Below are 17,988 nucleotides of genomic sequence, written 5' to 3'. Positions count from 1 at the left end.
GGTAATGTAGCTTCTTGGATAATTCTTTTATGTCAGTTTATAAATTTATCTCTAGATAATGTATTGTTTGGTCTCATAAATTGCTCTTCACTCAGAGCCAGGGGTGGAGTAGGGTGTGAGAACACTTGAAAAAGATAATGTTTTTAAGTAGGAATTCAAAAGTTGCTTAAATGATGTTTTAAGCAACTTTTTACACCCCAGGGATTTTCTACATTTCTCTCCATTTTATTTCTCTCTTTAAACATCTCTACTGGGGAAGGTCGAATACAGTTGTCTCCGTCTAGCAATATTTTATGCTTGACCCTCTGAAAGTCAGAAAATTATAGTTGATCCCTTTTCACTTCTCAACCTTCCTTCTCTTGCTTAGAAGACTTGACATTGCCAAGGCCTGTTGCCAGCTTCTGTTACTTTGTAGCTATGCAAGGAAGACACCCAGGAGAATGAGGAGTCAAAACCACATTCACTTTTGCTGAAGCTTGGTTTCACAAGGTATACTTCTGGGGCAGAGCCCCTGAGAGAGATTAAAAGCAGGTAGTAGGCATTCATTCTAAACTGCAGACATTATGCAAGGCATCAGCCTTATTTTGGGCTTTATTATAAGTGAAGGGTCTTATTTTGTATTACTTCCTAAAGACCTACCATTTCTGTAATATGGAGGAAAAAGTATGTGGGGGAAAAAGTCCGAAAGCTATTGTCCTTTGATTTTAGTTTCAAATTTAAGATGCTGATCACTTCACTAAAACTAAATCAGTAGATTGATACTCTTATTGATTGCCTAGAATTTTATTTTTACCCAAATGTATTTTATGAATCTTTTATTTTGGCAGTATATATTAGGAAAAATGCTTGTTGATTTCCTAAGAGCTGAATAACAATTTATTCCACGATTGATTCTTAATAAACCCCATTTTATTGCTTTTGAAGGTGATGCAGTTATAATCCTATGCTTTGCCATTCTTTGTTTCCGAATGTACATTAATTGACAGGAAAAGCACACACCCATGACTATTATCTACTCAGAAAATGGCTAAATATTAGGAAGAGAGTGAGTTTTAAATGATCTGGTTCACGTGCATACAGATATGCCCATCTTTGACTTTTTTCTTTAGGAGAATATGCATTAGCTTTTTTTAAAGAGGCAATGTAATAGTCTAGTACACTAGACTGGAGAATTCTGGTCCTCAGATGGGGGAATTTTGGTCCTCCTGTAAATTCCTAGATAATTTAAGCTCTCTTACCTGTAATTGGGGTTGAGGGACTGGTAACAAGTGGTAGGAAATTATTGTATCTGCTCCATTTACCTTACAGGTAGGTAAGGACCTGTAGGACCAAATAAGAAAATACTATATTTGAAAGTAATTTTTAAAACTGCAAAGCACCAAGCAAATGAAGGATATTGTTGGTACTTAGTTTGTATATGACGTTTTAAGGACAAGTAGTAGAAGATGATAGATGAAGACTGCACAATTTCATTAGCATTTCTATCGTTTAACCTGATAATTTAAGACTCTGTCTGTAAAAATGAATGGACGATGCCATAGCAGATCCTTTCATTTGAAACAGGTGGCTCTAGGCAGTAGATCTAAATCTGAATCCCAAAGCCAGACTTGGTTGACAACCACCCACTTTGCTGCTTCCCCAGACCCCTCTCTGCCAAGCACTGCTCTTGGCTGCTTGTTAAAACACTGCACTGAGGGTCATCAGGCTGCCTTACCCACGCTTTTTTTTTTTTTTTTTTTTTTTTTTGACGCAGTCTGGCTCTGTCACCCAGGCTGGAGTGCAGTGATACGATCTCAGCTCACTGAAACCTCTACCTCCTGGGTTCAAGTGACTCTCCTGCCTCAGCCTCACAAGTAGCTGGGACTACAGGCATGCGCCATAACACCTGGCTGATTTTTTGTATTTTTAGTAGAGACAGGTTTTCACCATGTTGGCCAGCCTGGTCTCGAACTCCTGACCTCAAGTGATCCACCCGCCTCAGCCTCCCAAAGTGCTGGGATTACAGGCGTGAGTGACCACGCCAGACCTGTCCACTCCATCTTTAACCACGCCTCCTTAGGCTCCCTCATTTGACTTCCTTTCTCTTGCATCCTCCTGTGCCATCTCCTCCCAACCCCTGACACCCCCTTCACAACTGCTCTGCCAGTGATTACAAAGATTGGAATGAATAGTGATACACTGGCATTGGTGTAGCCTAATAGGCGGTTCTTCAGGATGTCAGTTCACCCGCTAATGTGATACGTTATGACTTTATAGTATGGAACAGTTTATTGAATAATGGTTTTGTTGAGAATGCTTTGGTAATGCAGTGTTCTGGCTAATTGAAATTTCCAGCTTGTCTTAACTTCGCAACACCCCACACTCAGTATGTGCTCTCTCCTCCTATTTTGCAGGGAAAATAGAGACCATTAAGCTTGAGTTGTCTCAGCCTTCTATTTCAGAATTTAGCTTTATCTCTCCCCCCAGATTTATCTCCTTCCTTCTTGCATTAAGAAGTGTCTAGTCTAGTCTAGTCCTATAGTTCTCTGAATGCAGATTTGATTGTGCCACTTCTATGCTTCAAAAACTCAACAACTTCTCATTGCCTAAAGGATAAAGGCTAGACTCTGTAGCATAACAGGAAAAAGTTTTCATCGCTTGGCCTTTTCATTCTTATGTTCCCACAGTGACCCATTATCCTGTACTTCAGCCTCACTGGGTTCCATGCTGATTCTCAACCAGATATGGCTCTTCATTTTGTTTCTGCCAAAATCTTCTCCATTTCTCAAGGCCTCCCTCAAAAATTTTTCTCTGTTGTGAAGATACCATGGAACCTGTAAATTAAATTAATTATGCCCTTCTCCTTGTTCTCATAAAACTGTTCATCCACTCATGTGATGCTTATAGTATTAACTGATAGCTTTTTGGATATGTGTTCTGATTTTGTTACTTTATTCTGAAGGCAGTTTTCATTGACTTGTCTGTCCTAAATGTGGAAGATGCAAGCAGAAATTTGTCCATATATGTCTGTATCCCTTGACCTACTCAGAAATTGTTAGGATCTGTTTTCTATAAAACATAATTTCTCCTTTGTATCTAGTCTTCCTTCTTCCACAAATGCTCTGATTTTTCTTTAGCGATCTACCCCTTCCCCATGTGCATCAGGTGAGGCTAACTTGCATCCCCAGGACCTCTGGGTCCTAGCCAAGTAGTCACCATGTATTGTTCCTCTGGCCAAGGGGATTGCTTCAGGACCAACGCAAAATCTGAGACCAATGGGAGTTAGTGAAACTTAATTAGGAAGCTTTGGTTTAATCTTTCAGGGAAGCTAGATATGAAAAAGAAAGAATGTAGGGTGTGTAGCTGCTGCAGTCTAGGAATGGAGAGAAGGAAAAGCTGCACATTTGGCCTTGTTGATCCCCAGATCATGCTGCATCAGTCTACCTCTGAACTGTTTTTTTTACAAGACCCAAAGGATTTTCTTTGCAACAAAAAGATCGTAATTGATGGCAGTTATTTTCCTTTTAGGTGATGCACAATAATAGGGGTATCATTATTTGGTATAGAACTCCTGTCTACACACTGCTCAAACTAGAGTAGTATATATTTTAACTTCTTCTAATCAAGACACAACCATGACCTTACAAGGATAAATTGTATATTTCAGACCTACTGAACTACTCGAAGTACCTAATACAAGGTACATATTTTGCCTTTGGCCCTTTGCCCTTATGGCTTCCTCTGCTTAGAATGCCTTCTCTTCCCTCTTTACCTAACTCTTACTTGTACATCAAAACGCATCTCAGGTGTTACATCATCAGGGAAGACTGCTTCTCTTATGAATCCTCAATCCCTACATATACATGAGATGTATTATAATCAAGTTAGCTTGTCCTCACTCCCACTGTACTGTGACTCCTTGAGGACAAAATTGGATTCTTTTTCAGCCATATATCTCTAGAATCTAGCATTGTGTTTGCCCCATAATAGGCTTTAGTAAATGTTTATTGAATGAACAAATGAAGTCATCTATTCTAATTCACTAATTTTACTGATAAAGGAATTTGCCTATCCAGTGTCACACAGCTATTTTACCCACCAAGTTGACTTGTGGAGTTGCCTTTGGAAGTCCAAAAGGAAAGAATATTTTCAGAGGGAAAAATGAAATGGTTCTGTCACTCTTTTTTTTTCATTTAAGTTAACTTTATTAAGGTATAATTTAATGTACAATAAAATTATATGTATATTTTATGTAAAATAAAATGCATTCTAAGTGTACAGTTCTATAAGGCTTAACAAATGTATATACCCATGTCACCACCACCACATCAAGGTATAGAACATTTCCATCACCCAAAATAGTTCCTTTTGTGCCCCTCCCCATCCAATCCCCCATACACACTCATCCACTTGGAGTGGATGAGTACACACCCCATACACACTCCAACCACTCATCTGCTTCTGTCCGTAAAGATTAGATTCATCTTTTCTAGAGTTTCATGTAAATGGAATCATCCATATGTACTTTTTTGTGTCTGGCTTCTTTTGCTCAGCATGTTTTGAGATTCATCCATATTATGTGATCAGTAGTTCATTCCTTTTTATTACTGCCTAGGATTTCATTGTATGAGTATTTCACAATTTGTTTATTTACCATTGTTAATGTACATTCATGGTGTTTTCAGTTTGGGTGTATTATGGATACAGCTACTATAAACATTTGTGCACAAGCCTTCATGTGGACATATATCTTAATATTTCTGGGGTAAATACCTTAGGAGTAGGATTTCTGGGTTATGTGTAAGCACGTGTTTAACTTAGAAGGAGGCCTCCACACTCTTCTGAAGTGGTTCTACTGTTTTACATTGCCACCAACAGTATATGAGTTCGTATTTCCCAATCCTTACCACCAACACTTGGTGTTGTCATATTAGTCATTCTAATAAGTGGTTTTAATTTGTATTTTCCTAATGATATTGAGCATATTTTCATACTTATTTACCATTTATACATATTCTTTTGTAAAGTATCTGTTCAAATCTTTTGTCCATTTTAAATTAATGATCTTACTAAGTTATAGGCTGGGTGTGGTGGCTTACACCTATAATCCCAGCACTTTGGAAGGCCAAGGCAGGCAGATGGCTTGAGCCCAGGAGTTCAAGACCAGCTTGGGCAACATGATAAAACCACGTCCCTACAAAAAAAATACAAAAAAATTAACCAGTCATGGTGGTGCACACCTGTAATTTCAGCTACTGGGGGTGGGAGTGGGATGCTGAAGTGGAAGGATAGTTTGAGGCTAGAAGTTAAGGCTGCAGTGAGCTGTGATCCCGCCACTGCATTCCAGCCTGGATGTCAGAGTGAGACCTTGTCTCAAAACAAAGTTATAAGGAGTCCTTATTCTGGATGCAGCATATGATTTGCAAAATTTTATCCCAGCCTATAGGAGAGTTAATTTTCTTAACTATGAAATAGTTAATATTCTTAACTGTCTTTTAAAGAGAAAAAGTTTTAATTTTGTTGAGGTTCAATTTATCTGTTTTTTTCTTTTATGGTTTATATTTTTTGCTTCAAGAAATCTTTGCTTAAGTCAAAGTCACAAAGATTTGTTTTCCCTATGTTTTTTTCTAGAAACTTTAAAGATTAACTCATACATTTAGGTTTATGATCCCTTTTTTTCCAAGTTAATTTTTGTGTATGGTGCAAGTTAAGGGTTGAGGTTTTGTTTTTGCACATGAATATAAGCCATTTGTGAAGAGACTTGTCTTTTCCCTTTTACATCACTACCTTTGTACAAAATTAACTGATGATGTATATGGGCTGGTTTCTGGACCCTCTATTCTGTTCATGAATTTTTGTCTAACCTAATTTCAATATTGCACTCTCTTGATTTTTGTAGTTTTATAGTAAATCTTAAAATCAGGTAGTGTAAGTCTTCTAACTTTATTCACGTATGTTACAATTATTTGGCCATTCTAGCTTCTTCGTATTTCTAAAGAACTTTTTAATCTGCACCAAAAGAAGTAAAAAGTCTGCTTTGATTTTTATTCAGATAGCATTGGCTTAATAGATCAGTCTGGAAATAATTGATATCTTTAACAATGCTGAGTCCTCCAATCCATAAACATGGTGTATCTCTCTATTTATTTAGATCTGCTTTAATTTTACAAAAGATTACTACAAAAGTAGTAATAGATTACTACAAAAGTAATCTTTTGTAGTTTTCAGTGTACAATTCTTTCACATATTTTGTTAAAATTATCCCTACTTCTTTCACATTTTTTGATGCTATTGTATTTAAATAATGGTATTTTTATTTTAATTTCCAATCTTTTGTTATTAAGATGTAAATGCAATTGATATTTTATATTGACCTTGCATCCTGAGACCTTGCTAAGCTTACTACTTCTACTATCCTTTTTTGTAGCCTCCCTGGAATTTTCCATATATACAGTATGTCATCCATAAATAAATAAAATTTGGTTTGTTTCTTTCAAATACGTATACTCTTTTTCTTTCCTTATTCATTGACTAGAACTTGCAATTGAATACAGAAGTGTTGTAACTCACCTAATTTTAAAGGAAATGTACTTATTTCTTGAATAAGTGTAACAAATATTTTTCAATATTTATAAACAATAGTTTGGCCAATTTAGGTATAAAACAATGGGGGAGGATGGGCACGGTGGCTCACACCTGTAATCTCAGCACTTTGGGAGGCCAAGGTGGGCAGATCACTTGAGATCAGGAGCTCGAGACCAGTCTGGCCAACATGGTGAAACCCGGTCTCTACTAAAAAAAAAAAAAAAATTAGCTGGGTATGGTGGCACATGCCTGAATCCCAGCTACTCGGGAGGCTGAGGCAGGAGAATCACTTGAACCTGGGAGATGAAGGTTACAGTGAGCTGAGGTTGTGCCACCACACTTCGACCTGAGGGACAGAGTGAAACTCTGTCTCAAAATAAATAAATAAATAAAACAGTAGGGGAAAGTGAGACGGATTCAGAAGGAAGTGGGGAGCAATATTGAAATACAGAGAAGATAGGTTAAGTTTTATGTTGCTGATCATTCACATGGCTTCTTAAAATTATCCTTTTAACTTAAACAATTGGCTTCAGGTATTATCAATGCCTTTGTCATATTAATTAGAAAATGGTTTTTAATTACTTATTCAACTATTCTTTATCCTTAAAACTTTTTTTCTTAGATATATGGTGTACATATACTTACTTAACAAACATTGAATACTTACTCAGAGCAAGGTACTGTGCTGGGCCTTCAATGTATACAGGTATTCATGTGATTGCTTTTTCAGTATCAAATGTGGTAAGAGACAGTACCCCCTATGACAATAGAATCTTAGCACTTCTTTCTTAAAGTAATGGCGCCATCCTTCCTGTGATAGGAAAAATAATGATTCCTCAAAGATATTCAGTTCTAATTCCTGAAAACGCTGTATATGTTCCCTTACCAGCAAAAGGGACTTGTTGATGTTATTAACAATTTTGAGATGGGGAGATTATCCTGGATTATCAGGCGGGCCCAATGTAATGACAAGTGTTCTTACAATTGAAAGTGAAACAGAGAAACAGAAGGGTATGAGTCACGGAGGGATTTGAAGGTGTCACACAGCTGGCTTTAAAAATGGAGGGAGAGTCCATGAGCCAAGAAATACAGGCAGCCTCTAGAAGCTGGAAGGAAATGGAGTCTCCCTGTGACCCTCCAGAAAGAATGTATCCCTACTGACACCTTGATTGTAGGACTTTTGACCTCCAGAACTGTAAGATAATAATGTTGTATTGTTTTCAGCTCCTATGTGGGTCATAGTTTGTGACAGCAATAAGAGACAATCCATCTCCTCTCAGCTAAATGAAGTTTACTGTATTAACCGTAACATATGAAAATAATAAGTTCACATTGTTTTAATAACCCTTTTAATAAAATAGGTGATTCTACCTGTCTAATTTCTCTTGTGTGGTAATTTCGAATGTAAGCCAAAAATAAAATTCTAAGACCTCCCAACCATCTAAATGGACTTCCTCTTCAGCCAGGGCTCTTAAAATTTAACCTGAAAGACTGGTTCAGGCCATAAAGGGAAGTGGGGGTCGGACATGCCTCACTATACCTCTCCAGCATTAAAATCAACACAGACTTTTGATGAGAAACATTTTACAGCCTGTTCTCCCTGAAGCCCACTAGCTAAAAGCTTTATCTGCATGACAAAACTTTGGTCTCCAAACATTCCTTTCTATTGATCCCAGCTTTTTAGACAAACTCAACCAATTGTCAACCAGGAAATGTTTAAATTTACCTATAGCCTTGAAACCTCCCCGCCTGAGTTGTCCTGCCTTTCTGGACCAAACCAATGTCTTTCTTTCTTTTTTTTATTTTGAGACAGAGTCTCGCTCTGCCACCCAGGCTGGAGTGCAGTGGTGCAATCTCGGCTCACTGCAAGCTCTGCCTCCAGGGTTCGCACCATTCTCATGCCTCGGCCTCCCAAGTAGCTGGGACAACAGGTGCCGCCCCCCCACCCCCACCACACCCGGCTACATTTTTTGTATTTGTTGTTGTTGTTGTTGAGACAGAGTCTCGCTCTGTAGCCCAGGCTGGAGTGCAGTGACCGGATCTCAGCTCACTGCAAGCTCCGCCTCCCGGGTTCACGCCATTCTCCTGCCTCAGCCTCCCGAGTAGCTGGTACTACAGGTGCCTGCCACCTCGCCCGGCTAGTTTTTTGTATTTTTAGTAGAGACGGGGTTTCACCGTGTTAGCCAGGATGGTCTCGATCTCCTGACCTTGTGATCCGCCCGTCTCGGCCAGTTTTTGTATTTTTAATAGAGACAGGGTTTCACCATGTTAGCCAGGATGTTCTCGATCTCCTGACCTCGTGATCTGCCTGCCTGGGCCTCCCAAAGTGCTGGGATTACAGGTATGAGCCACCACGCCCGGCCCAATGTCTTTCTTAAATGTACTTGATTGATGAAGCATGCCTCCCTAAAATGTATAAAACCAAGCTGCATCCCAACAACCTTGGGCACATGTCCTCAGGACTTCCTGAGGCTGTGTCAAGGGCACGCATCCTCAACCTTGACAAAATAAACTTTCTAAATTAACTGAGATCTGTCTCAGATTTTCTGGGTCTACACAAGTAAGATAAAATACATAAAAGTATCTTGAATACTAACTTCTACTGCTCTGGTGCTGACAGGGAAAAGACCACAGAAAGTTGGGCAAGTGTGGTGGAGGAAGAGGGGTGTTCGGGGTAGTATATCACCAAGTCCTAATGTTTTCTTCTGTGTGGAAGGAGCTCGCTGGTGTAATTGACCTTGTGTCCTAAGACTTTGCTGAACTTACTACTCCTACTATCCTTTGTTGCAGTGTCCCTAGGTGATGTACAGTATGTTATCTATAAATAGGCAATTTTGCTTCTTTCAAATATGTATGCCTGTTGTCTGTCATTTCTTATTTGCTGACTAGAACTTGCAATCAAATATAAAAGTGTTACAGCTCACCTAATTTTAAATGAAATGTATTTCTTTTTTGAATAAGTTTAAGAAGTATTTTAAGATATTTATCAATGTAATATTTTGGCTGATAGCTGGCCCTCACTCCCTCCTCCCCTGGAGAAGGATGAATTATATTATTGATGAGGTCGGGATATGACAGTGGGCATTTAAAGCCAACCTCCTTCTCTTATCTTTTTCACGGAATCCAGCTGCCCACAGTGAACTGTTCTGCACTGCTCCTCTATTCCCTGAGCTTTACAGAGTCTAGATCCCATGGCACGGAATTGGGGGTGGGGGAGAAGATGGCTGTAGCGTTCAGGAGTCTGTGTCTAACTCAGTTTTTAAAAGCCAAGGAGCCTGTGACTAACTCAGTTTTTAAAAGTCCTTGCTGTAAAACTAAGTCACATTCCTTGGGATTAACTTTAGCAGTAAGAAAGATGATATATCATCTTCATCTGCTTTCACCAGCCTAGATTTTAATTTTCTCTCTCAAGTACTGCTGAACTCAGGCAGGAAGAAGAGTGCTGTTTATTGGACTCCAAATCTCATTCAACAGAACAAAGAAGTTGAGGTTTGCAAGGAAGAACCTATAATGATGGGTCATGGAATATAAACTAGAAAAGAGAAATAAAAGGTAAGGAGGGGTTGGTGATGGGTATGGATAAAGAGGGGTGGATGGATTAAAGGTTACAACAAAAAAAATAAAAGCACTTCTGAGAGAAGGGTAATTTTGAAGGCACATAACCTGGAAGGTTAATATGGGTAGTCAGAATGTGATATTTGCATTTGAAATGTTGGAGATGGTGCCATTTTTATTGATGCAAAAATGTAAGGCATATGGATAGCTGAAATAGGGCAGAAGAAAATATCATTGACAATATGAGGTAGTAAAAAATGGTGTTAGATGAATCATTAGCATACATGCTGAAGCCACAAAGGACAACAGGAGTAGGGTAGGGATAAAGAAGAAAACTGAGTTGCGAGCTCACTTCCCTGAGAATGAGGAGGAAAGACCCAGAGACTACTAGTAGGTGACAGCAGCATGGAGGGGGAAGAGTAGTAGAACCAGATGGCTGAGCCTCAAAGGAGCAGAAGGGGTTTGCAAGAAGGAAGGAGGAATAACACTCTAAAATTGGCATTGAGGAGTAAGGTTGGTGCTGAAGCACTTTGGGGGAGGAGAGAAAAAAAGTTTGAAAGGGCTTCAGAGAAACCACGTCCCCAAGATATAGCCTGCTTTTAGTTGAGACTGGGAATAGATCTCCAGAAAAGATACTGAAAACCCCAGGATTTTATTGAACTCATATTGGGGGTTAGGAATTCCAAAGAGGTAGGGGGGAATGGTTTATTAAGAAGGGGAATTTGGGGATGAGGGAGGTGGGGAGCAAATTAGGTCAGATTAAGGGAAGAAAATTTTTAGGTAACTGATGCCTGGAGAGTAAGTTCTGATAAGGAGTGGAATAAACGGGGATGTGTAGATGAACCGTCTCCTCAGGGGTGACTGAGCAATAAACTCTACTGCTGTGGTCTAGATCATTTGTCTCTGGGGAGGGGCACCTACTGCTTCAGGAAGCCTGACATAGTCTAATCAAAGTCAGTTGCTTCTTAGGCAGCAGGAGTGTGGTAGTCTCTGCTCTCTCACTACACTAGTTTGGTGACTCACCTATTTTATCTTGTGAATTTGGTTCTCCTCTCTTCTCTTCTGACTTCTGCCTGTTTGTTGTTTCTACTTACTCCTGGCATGGGAAGGGATTATCTTCAGACAAAATAATTCCTCCTTTGTAAGTGGAATCACTCCAAAGTTTTCTTGAAATATAAAGCAATAAATTATTTTCTATATACAACTTAATTTGCACCCATAACACACGCATGATACTCTGCCAAGACTTGGGTGATGGACTGACCCATGGTGGGGAGGTGGGAAGAGTGTATGTGAAAGACACAGATACAGAGAGAGAGGCATATTATTTTTTATGTTGATGGACTTCCTCCCCTAGTGTAGGAGAAAAGTAGATGAATGAGTATTTCATGTGTGAGAGCCTAAAGAAAATGAGAAGAACTGAATACATGTCTGGAAAGAAAGATTTGAGTCTGAGGATGGCAAATAGAACTTCACCCTGAGAGTGGTTCCCAACTCTGTCAGAGGTCTGAATAATGCCAGGCTGGTGGCCAAATACAGAAATGTTGTAATGGAGCACTGTATGAGGAACAGGACCTACACTCTCCTCCACAGAAGGCCAACGCAGTGTTTCAGCCCTAAGACAAGGTCAGTGGCCTCAGCCAGAGAATAGGAACAACACCTTGCTTGACTTTCCAGACTTCTCTTACCAATGTAAATATGCAACCACCGTGTGAGAACACCTCCCAGATTCTCAGGTCTTTCTCCACTCCTAGGCAACCACCAGACACCTACGCCATGTGAGGGAGGTAGTTGAAAGGGAAGGGGAGAGTTTCTACACCCATGCTTTGTAGAGAACTATGCATATTAGTAACACCTGGCCTGGAGACAGAAGGAATAGTCACTACTGTTGCAAACTAATATTTTCACAATATACCCATATTTTTTGTTTAGATTCTACCAGGCATGGACTTGAATCCCAGCTCCACTATTTACTAGCTGTGTGACCTTGGTAATATTACTTAACCTTTAAGCCTTGATCTCTTCATCTATAAAATGTAAATCAGTACCAATAGGGCTAGTTACTCTAAAGATTAAATGAGATAATGCATGTAGAATACTTAATCTAAGCACTTTACTAAGAAGAAGGAATCCATTGTTATCATCAAGGGACATACAATTAATAGGTATGTAGTAATGCATAAAATAGCAAGCTCAGAACAATAAGACCCATCAAAAGTGCTCTGCCATTTTTAGGGTTTCATGAACAATAAATCTGGGAGGCCAGGCATGGGGGCTCATGTCTGTAATCCTAACACTTTGAGAGGTTGAGGCAGGGGGGTTGCTTGAGCCCAGGAGTACAAGGCTGTAATGAGCCATGGTCATGCCACTGCACTCCAGCCTGGGTGACAGAGTGAGACTCTATCTCAGTCAACTGATTAATAAAAAATAAATAAATGAAATGTCTTATGCTGTATTTTCCTCATGGAGATTTATACTGCATATTAGTCCATTATAGACTCTGAGAATTCCTGCAATAAACAACCTGAATAACTCTATTTATCCCACAGTTTCTCAACACTGCATATACACAAACTATTAATATCTTACAGAGAGATAGAGAGATAGTCTTCTTCCTCAAAACACCATTTGAATAGATTTCTGTCCGAGATGGACTGAGTGTTTGTGCCCCACTCCCAAAAGTCATATGTTGAAGCCCTAACCTCCAGTGTGATGGTATAGAAAACAGGGCCTTTGAGAGGTAATCAAGTCATCAAGTTAGAGCCACCATGATGGAACATAGCTGTCTCCCCTCTCACTCTTCTCACACACAAAGAAGTCATGTGAGCACACAACAAGATGGCAACACTATAAGGCAAGACTAGAGATCTCAGAATAAAGTTTACTTCGCTGGCACATTTATCTTGGACTTCCCAGCCTCCAGACTATGAAAAATAAATTTCTGTAGTTTAAGCCACCGTGCTGCTAAATTTTGTTATAGCAGCCTGCATCGATTAAAACAATGGAGTAACCAGAATCAAATTTACCCATTTACCCTTCATCTGAAACAACTCAAAATATAGACTATACAAAATAATAGTTCTCAAGATATGGGACATCAAGCACTAAGGACAGTGACCCTTACAGTTTCCCTACTTGCTGCCTGTGGAAAGTTTCCATGATGCAACATAAAAAGGAGAAACCCAGGAAGAACTTGGTTTTCTTGCTGAGTTGAAGAAATGGGATTGGGAATTCCAGGAGGCCAAGACAAGAGTTCACAAGACAGAGTGCCAGAGAGGAGAGAGATGCACAGAGAGGGAACTCTAAGGATCTGCAAAAGATCCCCTCAACTTTTCACTGGGAGCTTTCCTCAGAACATGCACATGAGGAACCTATCCAAGGCTGAAATAGAATTACTCAGAAGGATTAGGGGGAGTAATCTCTTGAGCTCACACAGGCCAGGAAGAGTGGCTGTTCCTACCAGCATTCATGGGTAGAATACTCAAAAAGATTTTGCCTCAGGAGGGAATATTAATTCTAAACTAGATGCTCTTCTGTTCCTACCTAGCAAAGCCTAAAAGCAAGGCTCAGGAGGATTAAATGACTGCCAAGTAACTTAACCCCATCTCAGCACAGCTCAAGGCTATAAGAATACAAATATATCCAGCACTCAAACAAAGTAAAATGTATAATACTTGGCGTTTGATAAAAAATTACCAGACATGCAAAGAAGTAGGAAAATTAGACTCATAATGGGAACAAAATTAATAAATCAAAAGGGACTGTAAATGACACAGATGATAAAATGTATAAACAAGAACATTACTTTTTATAACATTGTCCTATTTGTTAAAGACAGAGGAAAAATTGGCCTTGTTAAGTAGAGACATGGAAGATATTAAAAAGCTTCTAGATTTAAAAAATAGTGTCCAAGATGAAAAGGAACTGCTTATTTTAACAGCCAATTAGACATTTTGGAAGAAAAGATTAGTGAATCGTGAAATACTGCAATATAAACTATCCAAAATGAAACACAGAGAGTTAAAAACTAAAAATAAAATAATAAAAAGATAGTCAATTAGCTGTATGTTGCCTTCAAGCAACCATAATATACTTGTAATTGAAATCTCCAAAGAAAACAGAGGAGGATATCTCAAAAAGTAATGGCAAAAATGTTCTAAATTTGATGAAAATTAAAACCCTCATGTCCAAGAAGATCAACAAGCCCCAAGCAGAAGAAACATGAAGAAAGTTACAAGAAGATACATGATAATAAATTTAGCTAAAACTAGTTATGAAGAGAAAATCTTAAAAGCATCCCAAGAAGTCCTGTCCCGTAGAGAGGAACAAGGTTAAGGATGACAACATATTACAAGCTAGAAGATAGTAGACCAGTGTCTTTAAAGCACTGGAAGAAAAATGTTGTCAATCTAGAATTCTTTATCCAGTGAAAACATCTTTCAAAAATGAATATGAAATAAAGATTTTCACACCTACAACAGCTGAAAGAAATCTTTGCCAGCAGACATGCCTCAAAAGAAATGGTAAACAAGGCCCTTCAAGCCAAAGAAAAATAGCTCTAAAAGGAAATTTGTATTTACATAAAAGAATGAAGAGCACTAGAAATAATAACCATGCGGGTAAATAGAAAGGCTTTTTTCTTATTATTTAAATCTATTTAAAAAATAAACATTGTAAAGCAAGAATAATAAATCATGAGATTTATGTAGAAGTACAAGTAAAATGTATGACAATAGCACAACAGCAAGTAGGATTACAAATGTAAATATATAGTTTAAGGTTCTTTTTTTTTTTTTTTTGAGACAGGGTCTTTCTCTTGCACCCAGCCTGGAGTGCAGTGGTGTGATCTCAGCTCACTGCAGCTTCAAACTCCTGAACTCAAGCAATCCTCCCACCTGAGCCTCCCAAGGAGTGGCTGGGACTACAGGTGCCCGCCACCACACCTGGCTAATTTTTGTATTTTTTTGTAGAGACAGTGTTTCACTATGTTGCCCAGGCTGGTCTTGAACTTCTGAGCTCAAGCAATCCAGCCTCCTCAGCCTCCAGAAGTGCTGGGATTACAGGCATGGGACACCAAGTCTGGACATAAGGTTCTTATTCTATATATGCATGGTATACCACTTGAAGGTAGACTGTGATAAGTTAAAGATGTATATTTTTTTAATCTTCAAATAACCACTAAAATAAAACAACAAAGAGTTACAACTACTAAAGGAGATAAAATGGAATCATAAAAACATGTTTTCAAAAGATGGTGTAAAAAGAATAAAAAGGAAACAAAAAATAGACGGAGAAAATAGAAAAAAAAAACACCATGGTAGATTAAAACTCAACCATATCAATAATCACATTAAATAAAAAACCTAAATACAAAAATTTCAATTAAAATGCAGAGATTGTCAGATTGGATTAAAAAAGATGAGACCTAACTATAAACTCCCTTCAAGAAACCCATTTTAATATAAAGGCACAATGAGGTTAAAAGTAAAAGGGTGAGAGAAGATCATGCTACCACTAATCAAAAGTAAGACAGAGAGATTTCAAAGCAGCAAGCATTATCATGTTAAAGGTGCATTCATCAAGAAGGCATAGTCCTAAACATTTATGCACATAAGAGTTTCTAAATATATGGAGCAAAACTGATAGAAGTGCAAGGAAAAAGAGACACATCTACAATTAGTCAGATTTCAACAACCCTTTATCAATTATTGGTGGAATGAGTAAATAGAAAAATCTGTAGTTCTTATTTCTTCTAGATTGTTCTACCTATTCCACCAATAATTGATAAAGGGGTGTTAAAATCTGACTAATCTTAGATACAGAAGAACAACATTATTAACCAACTATATCTAACTACATTTATAGAACACCCCACCCAACAACAGCAAAATATACATTAATCTCAAGTGCAGACAGAACTTCTATGAGTATAGAATATATTTGGGGCCACACAGCAGGTCTCAACAATTTTACAATGATTCAAGCCATATAAAGTGTGTGCTCTGATTACAATGAGTAATATTAGAAATTGATAACAAAGATATCTGGAAAAATCTTGAACTATTGAGAATACTAACAGATTGCTAAATAACCCATAGGTCAAGGAATAAATCAAAAGAGAAGCTCGAAAGTATTTTGAACTGAATGAAAATGGAAATAAAACATCAAAATTTTTGAAATTCAGTCAAAGCAGTATTTACTAGGAAATTTCTACTATAAATACCTATATTATTAGAGAAAAGGGGAAAGATCTCACATCAATGATCTTGGTTTCTATTAAAAAACTAGAAGACATACAAATGGTCAACAGACATATGAAAAGACACTCAACATCACTAATCATCAGGGAAATGCAAATTAAAACCACAATGAGATGTCTCCTTCTACTTGTCAAGGTGTCTATTATCAAAAAAAAAAAAAAAAAAAAAAAAGATTAGTGTTGGCAATGATGTGGAGAAACCGGAACCCTTGTACACTGTTCGTAGGAATGTAAAATGGTGCAGCTGCTTGGAAAACAGTATGGAGGTTCCTCAAAAAGTTAAAATAGAACTATCATATGATCCAGCAATCTCACTTATGGATATTTATCCAAAAGAACTGAAATCAGGATCTCAAGGAGATTGGAACATTCGTATTCACTGAAACATTATTCGTAATAGCCAAGATATGGAAACAACTTAAATGGATGAATAGATAAAGAAAGGTAGTATATACATACAGTGGAATATTATTCAGCCTTAAAAAGGAAGAAAATCCTGCCATCTGTGACGTGAGTAAACCTTGATGACATTACACTATGTGAAATAAGCCAGTCACAGAAAGACAAATACTGCATGATTCCACTTATATAAGGTATCTAAAATAGTCAAATTCAGAAGCAGAGTGGTGGTTGCCAGGGATGGGGGAGGGTGAAATGAAGAGTTGTTTTTCAATAGTATAAAGTTTCAGTTATGCAAGATAAATAAGTTCAAGAGATCTGCTGCACAACATTGTGCTATAGTCAAAAATACTGTATCATACACTTAAAATTTTGTTCAAAGGGTATGTCTCATGTTAAGTGTTCTTATCACATTTTTCAAACTAGAAAAAAGTGAGAAAATTAAACCCAAAAGTAAGTAGAATAAAGGAAATAATAAAGATCAGAGCAGAAGTCAATGAAATAGAAACAAAAACAAAATTTTTGTCATTAAAACAAAAATTCAGCTCTTCAATGCAGTTAGTATAATTAGTAAACCTCTATCCAGACTGATGAGGGGAAAAAAGAGAAAAGATAAATATTACCAATATCAGAAATGAGAGAGATAATAAACTGCAGGAAATACTATGGACAACTTCATGCCTGTGAATTTGACATAAGGTAGTTTTAGCCCTCCAACTTTCTTTTCTTTTTTTTTTTTTTTTTTTGAGTAGTTTTGGCTATTGTGGATTCTCTGCATCTCTTTATTAAGGAGTCTGGCTCCTGGCCAAAGTCTACATGTGATTTTTCAGGTCCTACTATAGGCAATTACGAAGGCTTTACCTTGTAGGTCTCAAGGGAGGAAGCTGACTACCCCCACATCAGACTTGGTGCACAGCCAGAGCATTGCAGTCCCTGAAGGGACTTGCAGTCACAGACTCAGGCCCATCTGGCTGACCATGCTCTTACACATGTCTGCATTCCTCACCTAAGTACCTCCATTTGGAGTCCTCTTTATTTTTTCTTACAGGGGAGTCATCTTTTTTTTCCTTCAACTTTTATTTTAAGTTCAGGGATACATGTGCAGGATGTGATGTTTGTTACATAGGTAAGTGTCTGCCATGGTGGTTTGTTGCACAGATCATCCCATCACCTAGGTTTTAAGCCCAGCGTTCATTAGCTGTTCTTCCTGA

Source organism: Mandrillus leucophaeus, unplaced genomic scaffold (genome assembly GCF_000951045.1).
Source record: "Mandrillus leucophaeus isolate KB7577 unplaced genomic scaffold, Mleu.le_1.0 Scaffold720, whole genome shotgun sequence".
In the NCBI taxonomy this organism is placed as follows: domain Eukaryota; kingdom Metazoa; phylum Chordata; class Mammalia; order Primates; family Cercopithecidae; genus Mandrillus; species Mandrillus leucophaeus.
Note: the sequence above shows the minus strand (reverse complement) of the source record.